The sequence below is a fragment of the Plodia interpunctella genome, chromosome 5 (assembly GCF_027563975.2).
Source record: "Plodia interpunctella isolate USDA-ARS_2022_Savannah chromosome 5, ilPloInte3.2, whole genome shotgun sequence".
Taxonomy (NCBI): domain Eukaryota; kingdom Metazoa; phylum Arthropoda; class Insecta; order Lepidoptera; family Pyralidae; genus Plodia; species Plodia interpunctella.
This window is the reverse complement of record NC_071298.1, coordinates 11,157,202-11,175,710: the sequence shown is the minus strand read 5'-3', so window position 1 is coordinate 11,175,710 and position 18,509 is coordinate 11,157,202. Positions and strand designations below refer to the sequence as shown.

General features: G+C 35.6%; 1 protein-coding gene across 3 annotated transcripts in view; it reads right to left on the bottom strand.

Annotated features, from left to right (window-relative positions):
- Window positions 1-16,495, bottom strand: part of Eip74EF (Ecdysone-induced protein 74EF) — a 209,375-nt gene extending 192,880 nt beyond the window's left edge. For all 3 annotated transcript variants that reach the window (XM_053746007.1, XM_053746006.1, XM_053746008.1), the window contains exon 1: window positions 16,254-16,495. The gene's annotated coding sequence lies outside the window, so the exon portion shown is untranslated. The remainder of the gene's footprint in view (window positions 1-16,253) is intronic.
- Between the last annotated feature and the right edge of the window lie 2,014 nt (window positions 16,496-18,509).

Below are 18,509 nucleotides of genomic sequence, written 5' to 3'. Positions count from 1 at the left end.
AAAAGGATACTTTACCCCGAGTGGAGCCGCGGGCAAAAAATAGTTTCTGAATTACTTTTAATTTGAAATCTATATTTAAATAATTTAAAAAGGCTAGGTTACAATGTCTTTTGTTCGTGACTTTGTAGGTACACCTTTGTCAACTGTACACTGTACACAGTTAGTTGACAAAGTTTAAAAAAAATGAGTAAGTTTTTTAGCACTTTTGAATAGGGCTAATAACTTTAATAATAATATAATTAAATACCATGTATATAATGATATTATTTTTAAAGCAATACCTATGGGAAAAATTGTTGTCCTACAAGTATGAAACTTGTAAGAGAACAGAGATGTAGTCACGCGACTCACACAAATAGATCCGATGGTAGTTGACCATTTTCCTTATATATCTGTAGTAAATGAAAAAAATACATTGTTACGACATGGGAATTGAACATTTTATTTATTTATTCATTTACTAGCTGCGCACCGGGGCTTCGCTCCCGTGGGAATTTCGGGATAAAAAGTACGCAATGTGTTCTTTCAAATTATATTCTACCCGTGTATCAAATTTCATAACAATCCGTCCAGTAGATTTTGCATGAAAGATTAACAAATACACATATACACAAACATCCTCACAAACTTTTGCATTTAAAATATTATATTAGTAGGATAGTAAACATCTAAGACACAAAAATCCATCAAGATAAGTAAGAAACAACTCAAGTAAGAACAAGAATAAAAATCAAAGATTCAGCGTCAAAATAAAGTGATTTGCGATCAGAATAATAATTAAATTGCTTAATACAAAACCCTCAAACGTATCTGACTCGTGCTTGACCGATTCGCGATCCAGATTTCTGAGAATCAATTAAAAAAGACCTAGAACTTAGCCTCAATTATCCTCAAGAATCGGAAGCAATCGTATCATCAAATTGTCGACTGGATTTAATGAAATAATCGAGAATTCGAGATGGAAGTCTTGGGAGTATTTATAAGTTGCAACTAGCGGCGACCATGAGCGTAACCTTGCTGTCGCCGTCTCGCTCTGGCCTGTGTTATGTGTGTATTTGTGTCTCGCTCCTGCTTGATGTTGCTGGCCACTACCGGATTCCGAGTGAGTGCGTCGCGTAATATTCAAATCTGTTTTAGTATTAGCTTAATTTGTGATTACTAGCTTTTGCCCACGGCTTCACCCGCGTATATTTCCCTGGAAAAGCGGAACAGACACGATTTTCATACAAACTCCCATTATAGTGATTTGAGGCAGACCCACGTTTCAAGATTGTATTAGATGCTTTCATTTTATATGTCTAAGAGCTTTTACCGGTTCCTTCTGCAGCCGTTGAGCGTCGGAGCCCGAGGTCCGCTTTTTTTCAAATTTTATATTACACGGTAATGTCTCAAAAAAGCTACAAACTACTGGCATTTCGGAACGACCACTGCTGAGAAGAAATACTTACTTTTGCGCCGCCACTTCGCACGCTTGTAAAAACGCAATTTTCACAGCCGCGTCATTATGTTCTCGCGACAAATCTACGGACACGTCAACTGAATTACATTACAATACAATAATGTGGGCCGTTGTGCAACGTCGGTGCATCGCCGCGAAATGCAGTTGCACAACCGCCCTGGATATTGTGAAGAGACAGCGCTCCGTTTTTGGTTCACGCGAATTTTGTTTATTCAATTAATGAGTAATGATTGTTATTTGATCTAATTTGTATTGTATGTAATGAAATGGTAGATTAATGTGTGTTATTACTACTAGCTTTTGGCCGCGGCTTCTCCCGCGTGATTCCCCACAGGAGCAGTTAGTTTTCCGTACTTAAAACAACATGTATGCAAAATGACAAGAAGATTGGTTCTGTACATAGAGCGTGAAGAGGCAACAAACAAACAAACTTACCTTCAAAATCAAAATCAAATCATTTATTCAGAAATTAGGCCTTCACAGGCACTTTTTCACGTCATATTCTAAATTAAATGATGTTTACCAAAGCTACAAACTACTAGCATTTCGGAACGACCACTGCTGAGAAGAAATGCCGAAAGAAACTCATTCAAACAGTGTTGGTTCCTATTATGCCAGAAGGGCTTACCATTTTTTAAATATAAATATAAATATAAATTCTCCTTCGCATTTATAATATTAGTTAGGATGTACTGATTTGTTTTTAAACTATTTCATACGTTTTGTGATAAGCTTAACATTAACGGCTTTCAACGAGCGAACTACTCGACTTAATTTCAATACTGCACGGAAATGATTTTCTGTCATGCGTTGAATACAACAAGATCATTCTGACACAATAATCTAGTGTTTGGCAAAAATGTATTTTTTTTTTGTAAAAAAAAAGTGTTATTTTTTGCCTGCGAATTGCGAATTTCCCACACAGGAACAGTTATTTTTCCGGCACGAAAGGTCCTTCGCCGTACTTTAAACTACATGTATGCATATTTACAAGAAGATTGGTTTTGTAGATAATGCGTGAAGAGGTAATAAATAAACCTATTTTTCGCATTAAGAATATTTAATAGCAAATATAGTTAAGATAGTATGTACGCAGGAATAAATAAAGAAAAAAAATATTTTAAGTGGTTAAACAATATACCTAATGATATGAATATAGCCTTGTTTGTAATTCTGTAAGTACTCTCGTGTGTATCGGGCTTCGAACGGAAACTTTTCGGTCAGTTTCGTGCCACCGCGCCGCAAGGACCATTATTTTTAGAGATCCTCACGTTCTATTTCGGGACATCCATACTTACATACTAATATAAACGTGAAAGTGTGTTTGTTTGTCCTTCTTTAACGTCAAAGGGGATTGAGGTGATTTTGGTGGACCTTTCGTACCTTTCCTTTTAACGTGTCGACTTGGCGAATCATATTAGTGAGGACAAATAAAACGCTGCAAATGCAAGCAGTATTTTTGGCGTAATACAGATCCTGCAGCGATCGTGGTAGTTTTGGGAGTGGCACCACCACAGATAAAAGAAATCAGTTTACGAGCTGTATTAGGCTACTATTTGTCGCAAAAAACAATGTAACCCTACCAATATTATAAGTTTATCCTCACAAACTTATAATATTGGTAGGGTTACATTGTTTTTTGCGTATGTATGTTGTGTACTCTGTCACGTTAAATCTTTTTGACGGATTGTTGTGAAATTTGGTACACGCGTCGAATGTAATCCGGAATAATAATTAGGGTGCTTTGTATCCCAAAATTCCCACAGAAGCGAAGACCCGGGGCGCAGCTAGTAATAGCCTAAACCTATGGTAATGTTTGCCAGTTTATTACTGCTATAAAGATTCTGATAGAGATTCTGATTGAATATAGTAGGTACATAATATTGGTAAGCTGTGATATGGATTTAAAATGGTTACAGTTACACGCAATTGATTACTAGCGGTTGAGTAGTAAGAACAAAAGCGATATTTTTGTCCTGGAAATTTCCATCATTAACCATCAAACTAATTCATATTAATTACCTATATCAAATTAAAAATTAATAATTATTTAATTTCAATTTAACATTTTAATTTTATTCCTTTGCAAATCCGTCCCATTTTCAATTTAAAACAACAGATATCATTAAGGGCAACATTTACGATTTAAAAAACCATGGTGAACACAATTGTGGCCTTAACAGAACAAGGTGACTCCCGCCCTTTCCAAAACACCCAAAATTTCACGAACTTGCTTTTTTTTAACAGAAATTACCGATTTATTGAACACGCCTCGCAAATTACATTCGCTAAAACCGAACCTTAACCTTAGATTCAAGGTCATGGGTCTACACGAATTCGCCAAAAGATGTTATAAAGCCAAAAGTCGTATAACAGTGTTATGGTAGTATTCGAGGCGTATATTATTGTTATAATGGTGATATACGCGTGTTAGACCAAGAAGAGTCGGGAGACCTTCGCCACCTACCTGAACAACGGCCCTCAGTTCAATTTATTTAAACTTAACCTACTGATCATGACACACTTTCAGAGATTACGGGTGCGTGTGTGTGCGCGCGCGCAGTTTCGTACACAAATTTTCGGCCCGCCTCTGTTTAATCGAATATTGTATATGGGTCATAGTTTTAAATAAACGGTAAATTTATCTTGTTTTTGTGTGGGATTGAGCCTTGATATATATTTTTATGTTTTCGGTATTTTAGGTACTTTAGTCTAGGAATTCAATTAACAAAACAATTTTGTCTGCCAATTGTTTAAAATCAAACTTATTACGTTTTACATCAACAAAAATATTATTTGGTAATAAAAATTAAGCCTAATGAGGAAAACTATAAATTTCAAATTATAAATAAATCTAAAAATAAATCCAGTTATTTTTAATGATACATAATTTGTAGCTTCGTTTAAAAATGAACTTTTTATAGAACTTAATAAAATAATCGAATTGATTTGAAGGCGGAAAGAGCGGGCTGATAGAAGCAAGGCCGATTCTCAAGGTCCTAGGCGTAGTACCTCAAAACAACTTACGCCTTATTTGTACAGCGTTAAAGTGTATTTTAGCTCGTCGACAGGTGCAAGACAATAACTTGGGTGTTTTTCAGTAATAGGTAGAGATCAAGGTTAAAATATTACGTGCCGAGTTTTAAAATATAATTTCTGAATGCAATTTGGCGGGTAAATGACAGTTTTGACAGTTTATGATGTAGGTGTGTATTCGTCGTTCCCAAATGCGTCCTCATTTTGGTCAATTTGAACGTGAAACAGATTACAACAAACACGATGATAAGTTTTAATATCGGGAAAATGCAAAAGCATCTTTCAACTATTAAAAATAATAAATATTTTACTTTTATTTAAAATCGTTTTTATTTTCCAACGTAACACATCTTAAAAATAAGACGCTGTAATAAACAATAGTCATGTTATATGCAATCATTAAACTCATAAGAATTATATCCATAATGAGCAAAGAAATTATGTATTAATATATACATAGCAAAAATTCCAATTGTTTCAAAGAATATTGGGATGTCATAGATCATAAATATATTCACAAAAAAACTGGGTCATGGATAGCCAAACCACCATTGCGGGCTAAATTAATATGAATAGGCATGCCTCGTCTAACAAAGGGTGCGAAAGAGAGGTCCGAGAGTGAGTAGTGTGACGCGTAGATCCATAGACAATCTATAGAGTAGGTACGTCATCATGGCCTTAAACTGCTGGCATCACAACATTAAACATCGCGTGTTTGGTGTTCCATATTTGAAATGACATTATTATTTTTTCTATTTTTTTTCTCTCTCTGTTGTTTTGTGCCTTGCCTTGATAAAAATGCGGCTGAGAAATCGGGAAAATGCTCAGACGAGAGGGAGAGAGATTATGTTAATTATTTCTGACGTGTTTTAATCAAATTATGTAATTTATTAAAACACTGTAATTTAATTAAGACATTATTTTTAAGAAATTCCTTTTTGATGTCAGACTTTTATTATTAATGGTATAATATGAAACCAAACACAGACCTTACAAATGCCGTCATTGATAATCCCATTTAAAAAATGTAATTAAAGGAAGTATATCAATTTTATCATCAGCTGAGCGGGGCCCAGTACCTTATCAATGTAGGCCAAGGTTTCAGGCGCGGACGTCCGTAACCAGCGACACTTGATCTCCCTGATAGTACTGCGTCACCCCTTGTTACTGCTAAATGGTGAGCACAGAGGGGGCGTCCGGGGGTCAACGTCGTTTGGTGATGCGTTCGCTTGCCGAAAATTGTCGAAGGTTAGCGAACAGTGCCTAGATAGAGAAATATTCGCAATCTTCACTATCGAGGACCTGCTTAGGTTGTAAAATATTTCTAATACAGCTAAAATTTTGCATTATCGCTTAAAATTCTAAGAAAACGACTATTGTGCTCTATATTATGCAAACTGTAAATATATTTGTGCAGTCTTTTTATTACGCCAAGAAGAAGTTTATTTCTTAGGTAAATTCGACTTCGGCGTATCACAGTCGAGAGTTCAACCAGTAACACGTCGTCTTTTTGTCCCTTACCTCGCCCTTTATTAAATGGGTCTACGCATGATATATTTTCTTTCACATTCAGTTCATCATATTTTTTGTCACATGCATCACCTTCTTGATAGCCTCTGCCCTCTTAACTTACTTACTACCGAAGCGACTTTCATAAAAAAAAACCTAAATACATTTAATCGCGTAAAGTCACACATGATAATAAAAAATGAACCTTCCTTAATCTGTCACGTCGCGTCGCGTCATCTTAACATCCGCATCTCCAAGCAGGCATTGCTCATCCATAGCCTTTGTAGGCCGACAATTAGACCAACAAAATGTAAACATTAATAAAATCATTATTTTGTCAAATTAAGTTTGTAGTGTAACAAGTATAAACACAAAATTCGGAATGACGATATCAACCCTTCCCGTTAACTACTAAGGGAAATAAAAAAGACCTTTTTTGAAAAGGATAAAAGAAAAGAAAGTGCCAACAAAACAATTCAAAGATAAAAAAACGTAACAATGTCTACCAACCATGCGCGTCAATATAATAACCATAATATTTATTATTCTTTTACGACTGTCATAAAACTAAAACACTGTAAAATGACTGCGCCGCTGTCAACCCTTTGCGGGCTGCCATAAAACAAAAATAATTAAAAAAAAACTATACTTGTCTATGCTTATTCACTTTACAATCCCATATTTCTTACGGAGTTATTTATGAGCGTTAAGAAGACTTTATAAAATATATTCCGCTCTACAAAAGACGTTTCGCTAACAACAACAACGTGGCCGTTCTGATAATGAATCGCGAATCGGGCTCGAAATATTTTATTTCACTCATTATCACCTTTATACAACTTTTATAGCACTAAAATCCAAATATTAAAAAATATATATATAATATTGTACACAGAGAGCTCTATTTGTGATACATATTATTTTTTTAAGTTACTAATGTAAGAGAATATTGCCATTAAGTACATTTATATTTAAATAAACAAGAAAATGGGTTCCTACATAGCAGATGAAACTATGATCAAAAGCTAGTATATTAAAATGACGTAACATTAATATTATAACAGAATATTTCAAATAAGTGCATTTTTATGAGCGTGCTTTAAAATGATAAAATTAACGACGTCATTACGCAATTTCATGTAAAAACTAACGCGTTTTGTTGACGAAGACATACCAATAACACGGTAATTAAGTCATCGTTGATAAGCTGTGGTGACCACTTACCATCAGGCGCGCCGTATGCGTCTTTGCCTTGCTTTGGTAATACAAAATAAAATCAAGACTTTTTTAAGTTTTCTAGAAAACTAGCTTTTGCCCGCGCCTTCGCCTGCGAGATTTTCCCACGGGAACCTTCACCATTCACACTGATTACTCTATATCCTTTCCCATAATAGTATGCAAAATTCCATGAAGATTGATTAAGTGGATAAAGCTTACCTACTCTTTAAGCTATATCTACTGAAACACTGAGATTACTACCAAAATTGTGACATTTTGTTTGACATTTTCATCAGATCAGAAATTGGAAATTTCTCAAAAATAACACAAATAGAAAAGCCGAAATTCACGTCTGTGCCAAAGTTTACTCGACTGCCCTCAATACTTTTAATTCGCCAATTTATCCCGCAACGTCGTAAATCGTAGTCACCATTCACCCACTTTCCCGCCATTTATATAATTGGGAGTCGAGGCTGTTGCCATGGCGCCAGTCCACATGTCTCCCGCCTATTTTCGGTACCTAGTTTGATAGGAAATCACACAGCCTTATTAATCAGTAAGCTGTTAACTTAAAATCCTGATCGTCTCATAAGTATATGACGACCTCGGTGGCGCAGTGGTAAAGTTCTTGCCACTGAACCGAGAGGTGCCATGTTTGATCCCCGGTCGGGTCATGATGGAAAATGATCTTTTTCTGATTGGCCCGGATCTTGGATGTTCATCTATATATGTATTTGTTATAAAATGTAGTATCGTTGAGTTAGTATCCCATAACACAAGTCTCGAACTTACTTTGGGGCTAGCTCAATCTGTGTGATGTCCTAATATATTTATTTATTTATATGAAAAAAAATGGATTAATAAATGTCCTTAAACCGATTTCTATGAAGTTCTATAAGACCTATAGTGGATACGAAGGCAGTTTAGACTAAGCTATAAATATATATAAATATATTAGGACAAATCACACAGATTGAGCTAGCCCCAAAGTAAGCTAGTGTATGCAAAACACGGAAAAGCACAGAATATGAATAAGGTAACTTTATCCCCGAGCCCCGTGGCGCAGACAGTACTCGTATAAGGACAAGATAATTCAGACTATGTCGTTTCAGCATATATACGAAAACAGCAACTCAAATATTTATCGTGTCGAGGTCAAGGCTGATCTCGTTTGCATAAATGTTTGTGGAGATTAGACAAATCAGCTGGCGAAAATGTGAATTCTCAAAAACGGCTTTTGTTTTCAGCCAGATCTTTAAAAAAAAAACAATGGTTAAATATGAAGGATAAATAGGAGCTATTCCTAATCGGTGCGTTCAAAGAAAGAACTCAAAAAAATATACTCAGTTAATTTATGTTTTTAGCGACGCTATCTCAGTTTCTACTATGGGAGTGTACAGAAGTGAAATAAAAAAAAAATAAGTGAGAAAAATAAAAGTGTTCTAATTTCAAACTCCGAATTCCAATAATATTTACAAAATTTACTTTCATATCAATGGAATTCGTTGGCGCGCATTTTACCAAATACCTACGTCTCCCCTTAACAAAGTTGCGTTTCCACTATCGCCTCATATACGTCTCTCCTCCACATAGTTGCCACACTATCGCCTCCCAATTAATAAATAAATATGCCTGTGAAATATCTGCACAGTGCTGCAAACTAACAATTGCTTTCACCTTGACGCAGTTTCAGAAAAATTGCGCGCACCAAAAATGTATATCAGGATGATTCACTCGGCCAGCCTGAGGGCCGAGCATATCTGCAGAGCGTGACGTAACGAGATATAATTAGTTACTCATATTTTTCATTGTAATACCTCAATAATAGATAGATTAAGTTTTTATTGCAATAAAATGTTCAATTCCACGTAGAAGGATAACAATTTAGAGAAGAAAAATCCTTAGTTCCATATTTAAATGGGAATGTCTTTCTTTCCGTCACGCTTTCACGGCTTAACCGCTGGGCCAATTTCAGAAATTCGGAATAGATATACTCGTAGTTAACGACCAAAGGTCAAACATAGGCTACGACGCGCGGAGCTACGGGCAATAGCTAGTAAATTGCAATTAATTGAAATGAATGAAATGAAAATATTTATTTCAGACTATGCACAATATACAATACAATTCCATATTATATTAGTAAAAGACTTAAACAACTATGTTAGTAAAAATTAAAATGCAGGTTGTTGTTTTGGACATGTAAGGATGACCAGTACTTCAGAAATGGGCTATCCACCCTTCCTTCATATATTTTTTTTTCCTTTCATAAGCACTTGATCACAATCATAATATGTTTCAGTATACCTTTTGACCATGTACTTTATTGTGTACTTACATGTTATATTACTGATAAAAATTATACATAAATTTATATTTAAAAATGGTAAGCCCTTCTGGCATAATAGGGACCAACACTGTTTGAATGAGTTTCTTTCGGCATTTCTTCTCAGCAGTGGTCGTTCCGAAATGCTAATAGTTTGTAGCTTTGGTAAACATCATTTAATTTAGAATATGACGTGAAAAAGTGCCTGTGAAGGCCTAATTTCTGAATAAATGATTTGATTTTGATTTTGATTTCCGACAACGCCCTCAGGAGTGTGTTGGCACTGCACCTTACCCGTGACAACAAGGAAGCAGTCCTTTTACGAAGCACCGCTTGGAAGCGTCTGTGCTGTGCTCGGCTAACATTCCTGAGGCACTGTAGCGCCAGTGCAGCCCCAACAGACCCCTGAAGCTGTTGTTATACTGGACCCGTAGAGCATTGTAGGCTTTTTTGGTATACTTAAAATTAATACGCTGGTTGTGTAAGGTGTGTTGGTTTTGAGCAGGTTTCAAGAGTAGAATATATCCACTCCATACCTCCCTGTAGATGTTGTACAAGGCCAGGGAGAAGACCAGCCTTGGCAGATATACCGATGTGTAACAGCTTTCCCAAAGAGGTTTTTGACGTAAGCAGGCGGCAGGTCGTGAAATCACAGTCGAATCTTCAAAATTTATAAATATTTAGCTGTTTTTTGGGCGTCACAGCCGAAATTGAAACCAGGAACGTGCGAATATGTAAAGTAATGAATAGTGTAGCTTGTAACAGTAACGGAACGCAATAAGTATGGTACCAGTACAGTCAACAGCACATCAAGTCACCGTGCATGAACCTCTATGCCGCCATTGCAATGAAAATGTGTAAGTTGATGTGCTGTGACTGTACCAATGCAAAAATGTCTGTACACGCAAAACAAAATGTAAAAAAAAACTTAGAATTGGACAGAATAAAGTCTTGCACAAGGTTTACCTTAGGTTATTTAATAATAAGAAATATTCCCACGCTAAAGTGGAGCCCTCAGATACAAGTGACAATTAAAATTGGGATTCAAGTAGTCATTTCGATTAGGTAAATAATTTGAATATGATTTGGCATGTGGACGTGTAAAATTCAACGTATTTTATGTGTAAATAAATTCGTCGGTCTTATCACGTTAGTAGATAAAGTGCAGATTTGGCAAAATGTGTTACTTAATCTTGTTTACTAAAATAAACGTCTTTGCAAATTTTCTCTTGTCGCGAATAGTATATTGCATAAGTTGTATTTACATAAAAATTCCACAGAAATTCAAATGTAGTACAAGCAGCGACAACGAAGCAAGCAACACTATTTATTTATATTTGTAGCTATTTATTTTTATTTCATATTAACAACAAAATTAAAGAAAACACACATATATACATTGCTAAATCGCAGTGACAACCGGCTCTATTGCATTAATGTTTGGGTGACGTATATAATGAAATAAAATCCATATGATTGTGACGTCACAGTGTATTCTGTAAAAGTATTTAAAATTTATTTTCACATTTTGCACAGGTGTTGATCTTTATGTATAAAATATTCCAGCAAGTCATGTATAAAATAAGTTCTCTGCAGCACACAGTGCCGATCATAGACCATTGTGTGACGTCACGGAAAAAAAAGGAATCAATCTTTCCATATTTTGCAGTGTGAAGTGTTCTTTATGGGTGGCGTGTATTTTTCGCGCGCACACTCGTTTGTGTGTCAAGGAGAGACGAGAAAAATTCGCGGACCTTGGCAGTTGGAATTAGCAGACGCGTATTTATTTTATTGCTAGTACCAATAAAAACTTCGTCTCGTGTCTGTTTGGAATTAAATGTTAGGCCTATAATATAACAATGAAAATATGTGAGTAGATTAAGGATTGTGACATACACATAATAATATTGTGTATTTTATAAAAAGAGCATAATTTATTTACCTAAGAAAAAATATATACCTATTAACTTGGCAGTTGCTCGTTGTAATTTTTCTGACGTAAAACAGTGATGTTTGTTTGTCACGAATCTTGTAACGTATTTTTTTTCATTGAAACTTTCTTTCACGATTTATCGTCATGGCTATTATCCGAGGGTCTAAGTTCACTGAGTTATTGATAAATTTGTCGAAACGGCGCGAGTTCAACGACCCTCTCTGCGACCATCTAAACAAATATACATAGTTTTTATCAACTTTCTTTATATTTAGAATGAATGAATCCATTTAATTTCATATCGGCCAGGGGTCAAGTTATATATAATAATAACACAGGGTAAAAAATGTCACAGGTACCTGTATGTATCACGTCTAATACAGAAGAATATAATGATACTTAATGGAATGTTATACTTTTCTTCTTCTTTATAAAACTGAGCTAACTGAGCATTTGCTCAGTTTCAACCAACCAAAAAAACTAATATCAAATTGTGAAAGACTGCATTGAAATTCTATGTGGCCAGTATTATGGCCAGCATAAGCTAAACACCGGCTGACTAGTCCAAAAATAAAACCGGCCAATCAAGACATAAAATCAACGCAACATAGTGACGTTACATTCGACGTGACTGTCATTTTTGGCGGCAAACTTCCAGCACAGATTATAAAAGAAAATCAAATAACTTACACTGGCCAGTTGCACTTAATGGTGACGTTCTATGTTTGAAATTATACTTTCACTTTTGGCGAGTCGAGTCGACGCAGCGCGGCATTGCATGTCGTCGCGCGCCTCTCGCCACGCGGAAATGCATTCATTTGTTATCTTTTTAATTTTATTTTTTTAATCGAAATCGGTCAAGAGCGTTTTTGCCAGATTTATTTTTGGCATTTGCGAATCGTACGGTCGAACGATTCAAGCTATGATTTCTTTCTAAGTAGAACAGAAGTTTTCAGTTACTTCTCCGTACTTAACCCAATTTTTTTAACAAACACAATATCTAGAAGTATTTTCGTCTTTAAAATATTAGGTGTCTCACACTCATTGTCCAAAACAATGTTTTTCTCAAAGAAAATGTAAATATAAATCACACGGACCGAAAGAACAATAAAATTCTCAAACGAAACCAAAGATGAATTAAACAATAGACTTAACAAGTGAAAGTACTTAAGTCTTACAAATGATTAACATGTGATTCGATCATTTATAACAAAAATAACTCGAAAGTCGCTGAATTTGCGTTTTTTCGACTGCACCTGTTATTCAGATTTAAACTTTACGTCTTGGACGGTAAAGTTGATAATAAAATGAGTGTTTCTGATTCGAAAACTGCGAAAAGTACCGAATCATCTAATAATGGATGTGGGATAGACACACGCGAGTTGAAGAATTGATTGCAGTCACTAAAGACGTTGACTACCATTCTGTTCATTTACACTTATGTAACATGTAATATACGTTAAGATATTTTTGTTTGTCTAAATATGCTATTCTTTCGAACTAGGTACCTATGGAATAGCCTCTTGCGACATCCACAGTAAGTATAGTGGTCCTATTCTAGGCTGGAAACATGCCACATCTGCAAGGATCTTAATGACACGATAATAGGAGCGAATTGTAATGAATTTTGTAAGCATGATGCGCTGTTGACTGTACGTCTCAATATAGATAAATTGGAATAAATCCTATGATCTATCCTTCGGTGTCGGGATATGGTACGAGGCGACAATGAGAGCTGGCAGCTGGTAGGCAATAATAACATTTCTAAGGAGGGTAAACGTGAGGCAAGCCTGCCCTGAGCTTCCCGGCGTCACAGCCCCGAATGGGACCGGAAATATTTTTTTATACTACTAAGTAGGCAAACACATGCGGCCCACCTGATGGAAAGCGGTCACCGCAGCCTATGGACGCCTGTAACACCAAGGGCAACACGTGCGCTTTGCCGACCCTGAAGAAAGACCCTGTCTCCAGGGAAAACCATGGCAGGGAGATCATTCCATAACCTTTGAATACGAGGGAGAAAATTCCTTCAAAATAAATTTTCTTATATGAGAGAAAAAAGTTAAATAAAATATGCACGTTATGGGCCTAAAACTAAAGTTAACAATTAAACAGTATTACCTCTACACACCAGTTAACAATCAATTATAGAGTCCAATCGGTATATATATACGTTATTGTATCCACAATGTTACCATGTTTCCTATGCGTGAATACTTATCAGTATTTACTTATGAAGTCGGAAAACTTGAAATAAAACCCACCTGTCGAGATTTTGTTGTCGTTACGTTTTTGCCGGATATACATTACAGCGGAATACATAAGTTAGATTTCTATACAAATTAATGTGGCACGAGTAGGATTAAAACCCGACCTTTCGATCCAAAGGGCGGGAGTCTTCACCATTATATAACTTCGCTTCAAATTTAGGTATATCATATGTATTTTTTCTACTACAATGTTCACTAACTCAATAACTACAATTCTTCATAGTCACAGTTACATTCCTCATGGCTGAGGGTCGTGGTCATTACGTGGAATGAAACACACATGACAACTTTCTTGGCATTAGTAATGGAGTGGTTTGCCATTGCCTTCTCCATTTCACACACAAGTTAATAATCAACCAGTTTTCCTCACGATGTTTTCCTTCACCGGAAGCAAATGGTGGCCGATGAAAACTACTATACATGAGTCAGATTGGTATACAAACTTATGTGGCACGAGTAGGATTCGAACCTGGTACCTTTTGATCCAGAGGCGGGCGTCTTAACCATTACACCACCACCGCTTCTATAATAAATGACTACACACGGAAGTTTAATTTAAGGTCGACACCAGGTTATCCTCCCTCAGCATGTAAAGTGTATGGGCGGACCTTATTCGCCGTATGTATCTGACATTACAATAATAATCGTTTCTATACGTATATTGCACTTACATAAGTGCATTGTAGTTGATAAGGCCAAGGTTTTACGATAAATGCACAGATATATTGAATCTTTTCCGTGGTTCGTTAAAATTAAAAAAAAAAAATACTGTGTATTTGGCTTTATATTTGATTCGTTTTATATTTATTTGTGTAAAATCCTTCGTTCGACAAACTTTGACCTATACGAGTCAGACTGTCAAAGCCTAAATATTGTGAGAACATTTTAGTTCTTTTCTATGCTACAAACTCTTTCTTACCAGCCAGTTATCATCATCAAAACAAAAGACAAACTGAGATAGACGTAGTAAAAATAAAGGAAAGTAGTTTTATTTCCAATGCTGGCCAGTTATCATAAAAATTTAAATATAGAAAATATTTCAATTTTTCCGTGGTTTTTCTTAGCGGCCAGTAATCTACCTTCCATTGTGGCGAGTATTTATAAGCGCTTACTACAAACTACCGAAACAAGGTTTAAAGTGACTTTAGATGAATATGTGTGGTTTTTCGAGCTTGTTTACGCTATTATACAATATCTAGTAGCAAACAACGTCTGTCGCTGCGCACTTCAGATAAGTGGCAAGGCAAGGCCATGACACTCCGTGATCATTCATGGCAATCTATTGAAAGAAAGGTGGATTCCTTCTTAATCTGACAGGCATTTCGAAGTCAAAAAGTAGGTTAGACACGCGCTATGGCTGTGAAGAAACCCCTCAAAGATTCAAGACTGGCAACACGCGTGTTACACTACTTGTGTTGCAGACGTTCATAGGCTGCGGTGACCACTTACCATCAAGTGGGTCGTATGTATGTTTGTTTGATCAATAGTAAAAAGAGAGAGAGAGTAAAAGTCATCTTGTTAAGTATAGTATTTTTTGTTCAAATTATCGTTAAAAGTGGAATTTTATATTATGTCATTTTCACATATCAAAACGACTAAATAATCCTTTAATTTGACAATTCACACGAAGAAAGACAGACACACCTTTTATCCTGAAAATTACTAAAAGCGAAAGTAACGCGCGCAAACAAAGCCGCGAGAAAATTCTAGTCTATTAATATTTAAAATGTGGTCTTAAATTTATACTGTTACGTTGTTACATGATCATAATATGATTTGACTAAAACATGTTTATAGCGGTCGAAGATAAATGTATTTATAATAATAAAATAAATATTTATATATAATAAAATAAATCTCAATGCCTGAAATATTAAAAAAAAAAACATTTTCTTCTGCTTTTTCCGCCCAACTGCGCCTACGCTCCGCCCTTCTATCACTTCTATTTAAGATGTATTAAACCTACTGCATACTACCTTTATTATTACATAAACGAACAAAACAAATTTATTTATTTTATTATATATCTAAGTGGAGATTCAAGGCTAATGATTCGTAATTTCAATATTTGGAACATATTCCATATTCAAATTGAAATTTGTCAACACAATCTGTCGTTCACTTAAACATTCACGCATTATTTCATTTATTTAAGTGATTGAAAATTATATATTTTAGAAAAGTAAGAACCTAATATATCAGATACCTTTAGGTGACTTGAATAAAATCTGACATCCGTGTCAGCAATTAATACACTCGAAAATAACAACAATAATGTTGTATACGAAAATTCTATATTTTGTAATTTCCTATTAAGTTTATTTGAAACAGATTCTACCGAATACTTAATAATGTAATTTTTTTGTTGAATTAGTATTTTGTAATCAACATACAAATCACGTTGTAATTGAAACGCTCGTGTTCGAAGGATACTCACATAAACATGTTATGTTATCATTACAGCCGAAATAATAAACAACATTAAAATAAAAACGCACTTACCAAGTCCAAATCGCAATCCAAAAGTTCACTGATCCGAATGCACCACAAAATAAATCGTCAAAGACAAAACCTCCGTACACAACACTTCTGTCACTGTCATCAAAAATTTTCTTTTCAAAATAAGAAAACACACACGATTCCAAATTCAAAATTACAAACAGTTCCACAGCGCTCGTAGAGTGAGCCGGCGCGCGCAACGCACGCACGTCTAGATAGCTCGACTGACGAGAAGTCACTGAACCAAACCAACATACCGCGCCCCCGTAAGCCGGTGGATGCTTGCTCGCCTATATTTTTATTACGGCTCCAAACCTAGTGTTATCATTGTCAAATCCTGAAAAGGCTTTTTTACGAAATTAGGTCAAGAAATAATGGCGACAGACTGATACCCGTCCCTTGTCATTGGCTGGTGCTGTCTCGAGATTAGATTTTTGAATTGGTTTCGATTTCCAGCCAGTTCTGTAAAACTCTTCCGCCTCCCGTAATAGTTGAAAGAAAAAAAAAACATTTTTTTTGTTTCCACCATTTTTTCCCCTTTCTATGTGTGTAACTGCCGAGTGTCTCGGCAGTTTTCAGTCACTTATGATTTCGAAAATAAAAATGATTACTTTGTTATTCATAAACTAATATTAAACTACTTGTATTAACTTACTACTTCGAACAAGCATTAACTTTCATCTCACCGCGTCAATTAAACTAAACACAACATAGCACAACTTCATTATAATTCCTTTGATTATAATATTACCTGAAGTAAATAGATATGAAATTAAACGAAGATCAAATAATGTATCTAGTGCTCAATTGTTTTTCTTTTGAAATACTTACCTATATGTTTAAATGACATATTTAGAAAAAAATGCATAATTTCTAAGTTTACTGTGGTCTAGTAGTTGCTTGCAAGCAGGAGATCATGGGAACGTATTTACGGGACGCATACTTAATTTTATGAGTTGTTTCACGTTTGGATATAGAATATTGCTTTTATTGTGTGGTTTAGATTCCTGGTGTTATTTACATAAGTTATTTTTTATAATTGATCTAGAAGCACCGTAGAACACGAAAAATGTAACCTATCTATTAAATTTCTGAAAATACTTCAAAAGACATTAAAGCGTTTTTTTTTAGAAACAATCTTACTAGTCATTTTCTGCATGTATTTAGAATCAATTTGCAAAGTTTTTTCATAATATGTCCGTTTCGAATCATAAAAAGCTACAAACTACTAGCGTATACTACTTAAAGACCAAGTGCTGAGGAAAATTCGCTAAAATAAACTAAGTACTAAGTATGCGATTGCTAGGGCTTAAAGAATTTTTTTTTAAAAATGCTTTCATCTCTGTGCATTCGATAATTAAAAACAAATCATACGAATTAAAATGTGTACCGCGTGATTTGAGACGAGGACGCCCGAGCAGCCACGGAAACAGTCGAGCGGAGCCGAGCCCGCACGACCGCTGGCGGCCGTCAGCGAGGCCGCTGCGCGGGAAGCGTCATTCAAGGTGAGTTCTTTTCCCGCCAAACTACGTCATGGAGAATTTGTAATTGTATTTAATCTGTGACTTTGTAATGTTTTACGATTTTAAAAGTGCAATTAGTAGAAAAATTTATAAGTAGTGAGTTTTTATTCTCAAAAAGGATTGAAGTCAGACAGGCGGCTGTGCATTTTTTACGCTGGCTTCATGATGTCACAGCTCCAAGATTAGAAAGAAAGAGATGACGAAGTTCAAGCGGATCGAACGCGTGAGGAACTCGCGCGTCTTCATATCAGTGACATAGCAGACAAACTCACGCACGTCTTGCATACACCGGCAAAACGTAGGGAACAAATGTCTGGCTATGCCGCTCCCGCCCGGCCCTGGCAGAAGAGGTAAACCCAAGAAATGTTGGCTTGTTGTCAAGGATAATATGCGTGCCAATGGTCTAACAACTGGGGATACCGATTGTGCAAAGTGGAGATGATAACGTAGGCAAGCGGAGTTTCAGCAGCTGCTGTAGAAAATGCAGAAATCGCTCAAATAAAACATAGAGAGATATGATATAAGTTTTAGTATAAAATTCAATAGGTGGCACCTCAAGTGATAGGCGCTAAAGTTGTAACAAAATATGCAATCAGAATGATATTATATCGTTCGGTTTCTCTTGCTTTCTATGAATCTGCATAACACTCCATCACACGTTCATCACTACGATAGCGCAGAGCTATAGAGCATGGAGTAGACATTCTGAAGAGGAGAATAGAGTAGATAATAAACA